The 6,590-nt window shown below is 45.6% G+C and overlaps 1 long non-coding RNA gene across 1 annotated transcript; it reads right to left on the bottom strand.

The window, feature by feature from the left end:
• Positions 1–227: 227 nt before the first annotated feature.
• On the bottom strand, positions 228–2,593 carry Gm32294. The gene is made up of 3 exons (XR_386679.2): positions 2,559–2,593; positions 1,522–1,794; positions 228–673 (listed from the first exon to the last, which is right to left on the bottom strand). It is a non-coding gene; the product is annotated as a predicted gene, 32294 (long non-coding RNA).
• Positions 2,594–6,590: the final 3,997 nt, after the last annotated feature.

The following is a 6,590-nucleotide window of genomic DNA, read 5'->3' as shown; positions in this document are numbered from 1 at the left end:
ACAGATATGCCTGTACACTCACAAAAACAAAATAAAAGGCAGGTGCCTTGGCTTACACTTGTAATCTGATTACTCAGGAGACGGAGGGAGGAAAACTGTCAAGGGTTGAGGGCCAGCTTGGGCAACATAGTGAGTTCTAAGCCAGCCCGGGCTGTATCCTAAGACCGTGACTCCAAGAAACGAACATACACCTATCAAAACAACTGAAAGAAGAAGAGGAAGCAACAAACAAAGCATGAGGCTTGTTTTAATATCCTATTTTAGATAGGGTTCAGATGTCGAAAAAGATAAAAATTACCTTCCTAAAGCATACAGGTTTTTAGGTGTAACTACAATTTCTTTCCGGCCAAAGGCCTATGAAAATTGTCATACTTCCTCCATGCAAATATCTGTTAAGACTGCCTTATCATATGACCCCGGCGAGAGGATCTTGTACAGAATGGAGTCCTTCCTCTGACATCTGCTTTTGGGAAAGGAGCTTCATGCTAGACAGTCGCTGCCAGGCGGAACCCTCAAATCTTGAAGTGAAAAGCTTGTGCCGCCGCCATTTCCATCCCCCGAAAGAGCTCTGCGCCCGGTAGCGCTGGGGCAGTCAGCCATTTCCCACTGCAGCAGTGTTGGGTGAGAACTCCTTTTTAGGCAAAGCATAAAAAACGGAGTTGGCTGAGCAGAACTAAAAAAAAAAAAAAAAAAAAAAAAAAAAATCTTGGTCAACAGGGTGGAGCCAGCCCCGGGGCAGAAGTATTACTTCACACTTGCGTTGGCTTCTTGTGGCTGCCAATAGAGGCAGCATCTGGCAGCCATCCTACCAAGGGAAGAGGGAACTTCTAAGGAAGAAAATAACCCTAAGCATAGTGGCTCGCACTTCTAATCCCAGCATCAAGGAGACTGAGGCAGGAGGATTGTTGCAAGTTCTATATCAGCAGCTGGTCCCTGACCAGCTGGCTGCCAAGTGAGACCTGTCTCAAAGAACAAAAATAAAAGAAGAAATTAGTAACGAGTCCTGAGAGATAGAAGAGTATTCAGCCTGGGACCAGAACTCTGTCTTACAGTCTTGCCATTCTGTGGGGCCTGGGACACAGCATCCTTGGTCTTTAGAATGCCATAGGCCTCCTGAGGGAGCCTTTTCTGTAGGCACTTCTCCCACATTCTTGGATGGATGTGATTTATTCTGTGTCAGGGGACTAGGGTGCTGGATGTGTGGGTCGAATGACTGTTGTTCTGTCACTTGGGAATTTGGGATAGGAAAATTCTGAGTGCAAGGCTAGTCTGCACTTGAACGTACATATCGGGTTTTAAGCCAGCCTCTGAGCTACCACAGTGAGACTCTCTCTTAACTAAAATCAACATAAATAGTCTTAGTATGGAGAGGTTAGGGGATCAAAAATTCAGTCATCCTTAGTTTCATACTGTTTTCCATGCCAGCCTCAGCTAAATAAGGCCCTAGCCACACAAATAAACAAACAAACAAACAAACAAACAAACAAACAAAATAGGTTATGAGATGGGTGTTATAATTACCTCCATTTCTCAGTTGGAAAAATGAAAGCCCGGAGAAGTGGGCCAGTGACAGCTGTAGAGAAGCCAGAGTTCAAACCAGGGTGACAGGCTCCACAACTCTTGATGGTTTTCACTAATTCACTTCTCTAAAGTGAGAACCAAGAGCCCTAACATTAAGTAAAGACTTTGCCAGCCCAACTGACACTGTGGATGGTCGTGATCTCGCCTCCTCTCCTGCTAAGTAGTATTTTGGGTTTTCCTTCCTTGAACACAATCAGGCAAATGACAGCAATTCTAAAAGGAGATAAATATAAAAACAAGAAGTGAAACAGGGCAGACACCTGAGCCCCCAAGCGTTGCTGCAAGCAGAGAGCCCATGGAGAGCAACTGCATGGCAGAAAGGGCACGTCCTGTTTAGATAGGCTTTGTTTTGCTACATGGCTGCGTTTGCAGCGAAGTGATAGCAAGTCCTGAGGGTCCACGAAGCCTTTGATGAGTTAAGCACACAAAGGCCCACGTTTTTGATGTAATCTGATAGCATGTAGTTAAGTCCTAGACAAACTGCAACTGTGCGGAAGTGATAAACCCAACTTCCTGCACAAAGCCTCCTGAGATAACACTTTCCATGGACTGGAAGGGGAGAGAGAGAGAGAGAGAGAGAGAGAGAGAGAGAGAGAGAGAGAGCAAGAGCAAGCGCAGGGTATGATTGCTACAGAATTCAAAAGGAACCATCATTCTGTCCTTAATAAATAACTTCTTTTTTTTTTTTTCATGTGGTCCCAGCAACAAAACAGATTACAGATAGGTGACCCTGTGGTGATTTCATGTATGCCTTGATTTGAACTTGAGGCAAAGTTGCTCAAGATTTCTCTCCTAATGATATCAAAGCCCTGAGTCTCAGGTAACTTCTTGGCCCCATAAACTTCACCGAGATGTAGCAAGAATTCAGACGGATGGGACCGAGGCTGCAGGAACTGGCAAGGTGGTGTTCTTAATTGAGCCACTAAAGAGGCCTATTCAGTCTAAATAAACACCCGTTGGAATTAATGCCAACTTACCTAGAGACAGATAGCTGATTCCACATTGCCGAAATGGGGTCAAAGGGGCGATTTCACCGAGTATTTGTGTAGGTTGTGTCATATATAAACAACCAGTAAAAGCCATGTGTGGTGGTAAACATCTAGAATCTTAGTTCTCTGGAGGGGGGAAAGCAGGAGGATCGAATTCAAGGCCAGCCTGGGACAGAGGGCAGGACTGTGTCTCAGAACAACAAAACACCCACTAAGTGGAGAATGTCCTGGGACGTTTCAGGTGACACATCAACTCATTCCTTCACTAACCAGTGTAACTTCTTTTTTCATTAAATTTTATTTCAGTACTAGTAACTTTTCCACATCCATATGTGTGTATCCGTGTCCGTGGGCATGTGCGTGTACAGACAGACATACATGCCCCCGCATGAGTGTGAACACCAGAGGTCAACCTCAGGTGTCCTTTTGATGTTATCTACCTTGTTTTTTGAAGCAAGGTCTAGGATTGACCAATGAGCCCCAAGCAGGGATCTATCTGCCTGTCTCTTTCTCTCTCCATTGCTGATATTAAAAACAGGCCACTACATCTGGCTCTTTTATTTGGGTGCTGGGGATCAAATTCAGCTTGCCAACTGAGTACCTACCTTTGCCCCTACACAGCAAATCCTCTCTGAATTCCCAATATATGCCAGGAAATAATGGTAAACGTGTGGGAAAAAAAAGTTCACAACTTAGAATTTTCCAGCATATGTAGGGAGACAAATAAATGTACAACCCAAACACTATTCAGCCTCTGACAAGGACAGAGTGGTCCCTTTTTTGATGAGGGAGCCATCAGAGATCTAAGCTATGATGCAATGCTGAGGCCTGAATCATCTAGGCAAAGTAAGAACAAAGCAAAGAGCTCCAGGGGACAAGCTATGGCGGGACAGGCAGGCTCTGTGCTGGGGAAAGTCTCTGCCTTTGAGGAATCAAATGAATGAAGAGACAGAGGGAATGTCACCAGGCTGGAAAGTCAGGGGAAGTCAGAGCTTACAGGACTTGTAGATCCCATGTAGGAACTGGGGTTTAGTCTTAAGATCTGGTGAACATTCCACTAACTCTTCCCCACTTTTTTAATATGCGTGGTGTGTGCCTGTATGTATGTATGTATGTATGTATGTATGGTTGAATGGTTGTATGGTTGTATGGTTGTATGTATAGTAGTATGTGTGTGTTCTGATGTACTTCCACAAATACAGGCACATGTATGTGGAGGTCAGAAACTGACACAGAGGGTCTTCCCTGATCACGCTCCGTGTTGTTACATTGAGGTCTGGTTTCTTGCTTGAAGCCAGAGCTTGCCAGTTCGGCTCATGTGGCTTGCCAGCTTGCTCCCCTCCTGGACACTGCCTGCATTCACATGTGAGCTGGGGACCCAAACTCCAGGATTGGCACTGCATGGCAGGTGCTTATGGTTGGGCTAGCTTCCCAGTTCTGTACCCCACTAACTTTGCTAACCTCACGCAGTATTCTGCTTGCCAGGCTCCTTGGTGTCGAATCTCCAAAAGCATACATCAGCTTTAACGTCCATCAAATTCCTCCAGGAATTTAGGGCATCAAAGTTTTCCACTAAGGTTAAGTCTGTTTGACTAAACCTCTAGGTAGGATGGGGGTGGGGGAAGTAGGGCTATAAACAGTAAGCAATTCGACCACAGGTTATTCTATTACTTTAATGTGATTCGAGAGTTATAGTGGTCTTGCATCTAGGTAGGAGGTTGGTATCATGGGAGCCCATTCTTTCCCATCATACAAGGTGACATCAAAAGCATGCTGTCTTAGCCCAGTTCCAAGTAGTGTCCTCCATCAACTAGCTGTCTCTGAAGAACAAATGTCAGTGCTGCTTCTAAGGCCGGGCTCAGAGCTGACAGTCGGTGCAGGTTGCTAAGGGGCCTCTGGTCCATCCCTGCTTCCAGGTTCTCTCACTGAGGCTTCCAGATGGGGCTCTGGTATGATCCTGCCCCCACCCCAGTCTCCTGCTGAGGCTGCTGCTTCTACACCATACCTTTTGAGATGCCTCTGTTGGAAGCCACTGTGCCGGAAGACCGTGGCAATGTTTTCCCAGAAGGCCTGAGAACCTGGGTGTCCAAAAGCAAATCCAGGCACAAGCACTGCCATCTTGAGCTTTCTCTGTGGATTGCTATTTTTCCAAAGTCAAGACCCCTGTATCTCTGAGAACACATTCTGTGTGAGACCTTTAGGCAGTCTTGTCCCTCACCTCAAGGGATTCTGTAGCGCAGAACGAGAATAGAGGTTTTCTTTTCATTCCCAGACTGCTGCCAATGGCCCCTGAACACTTTCAAAGGAGGTTAAAGACTTTGAGGATGAACAAACAACCAAAAGGCCTGACACCTACAGAAGCCGTCAGACAGGACCACTGCTGCTCAGGTTGCTTTGCACGTGTGTGTTGGACGTGTGTGCACACATATGCATGTGCACGTGTGGAAGCCAGAGGACAACCTCAGCTGTGGTTTCTTAAGTGCTGTCCACCCTGGTTTTGAGAGAGTCTTTCACTTGTCCTGGAACTTGATGATTAGGCTAGCTGGTCAGCAAATCCCAGGGGAGCTCCTGTCTTTGCTTCCCCAGCATGCACTACCATACTGAGCTTGGTTACGTGATTCTGGGAACTGAGCTCAGGTCCTCTTGCTTGCATGGCATACGCTGAGCCGTCTCCACAGACCTGTCAGCAGCTTTCTGATCTTAGAAGTTTATTCAGTTGACCTTAGGCACAATCCTTTACCACTCGGAGCCTCTACTTCCCTTTAGAGCAGCGGTTCTCAACCTTCCGAATGCTGCGACCCTTCAAGACAGTTCCTCATGTTGTGGTGACCCCCCCCCCTCCAAGTTTCATTGCTACTTCGTAACTGGGATTTTGCTACTGTTTTGAATAATAACGTAAATGTCTCCTATGTAGGATATCTGATATGTGACCCCTGTGAAAGGGTCATTTAACCCACAAAAGGGTTGAGAACCACTGCTTTAGATGGTTCAGGTCCTCACACAGTTCACAGTCAGAAGGCTTGGAATCTCAACAGAAGCTGCCTTGAAACACCACACTCTCTAAAACAGAAGGGCAGGGGAGAAGGGGGAAGGGGGAAGGAAGGAAGGAAGGAAGGAAGGAAGGAAGGAAGGAAGGAAGGAAGGAAGGGAGGAAGGAAATGAGGTGAGCGAATGAGAGAGAGAAGGAAAGAGAGACTAAAAAAGAAAAGAGAAATAGTGAATGAACAAAAGACAAAGCAAGGCAGACCAGAGAGATAATTTCCAACCTTAACTACCTACAATAAGTTGAGTTTTTGTTGGGAATTGAGGCTTATTTATGTAGCTTTCAAAACACAGCCAGGCAGAGACCACCAAGAGCCTTTTGCGTATTTAGAATCTGAAATGGGAGCCACCTTTATTTTTAGAATCTTGCCCACTTTTATTTGAGAACGTGAAGGAAATGCCAACAGAACATTTGAGAGAGTCGTGCTCTTTCCTCTAAACCTAAAATGCTTTCTATTTGGAGGGTTTTTTTTTTTAGGTTGTTGAAATTTGAGAAAAGTGTTTAACCCATCGCCTAACAATCAGCCAGTATTTGATAAATGCTGGTTCTGCTTCTAGCAAAAGAAAACTCTTGACACAGGTGTTGAAAAGTCTGGATCCTTGCTCTCTCTGTGGCCACGGTGAACAACCTGGCTGCCTGCGCCTAAGAGCAAATTCAGGTGAACCCAATGGTCTGAGGGGTTTTCCCAGTTGATTTTCTGCAGATATTTCTAATATGTTAGTGCTTCCGTGTTCAAACTGAATTATTTTTGTTGAAAGGGTTTTTCACATCTTATTATGAATCATGTGCAGGCTAAGTGTGGGGCTTGTCCTCAGCATCACAAGTTCAAGGCTAGCCCAGGCTAGTTTACAAGTCCCTACCTCAAAAAAAAAAAAAAAAAAAAAAAACAGGAATGAAGTCAGGTATAGCAGCACATGCCTTAAGTCCCAGTGCTTAGGAGGCAGAGGCAGGCAGATCTCTGTGGGTTCAATGCCAGC

The sequence above is a fragment of the Mus musculus genome, chromosome 19 (assembly GCF_000001635.26).
Source record: "Mus musculus strain C57BL/6J chromosome 19, GRCm38.p6 C57BL/6J".
Classification (NCBI taxonomy): domain Eukaryota; kingdom Metazoa; phylum Chordata; class Mammalia; order Rodentia; family Muridae; genus Mus; species Mus musculus.
This window is presented reverse-complemented; position numbering and strand designations above follow the sequence as displayed.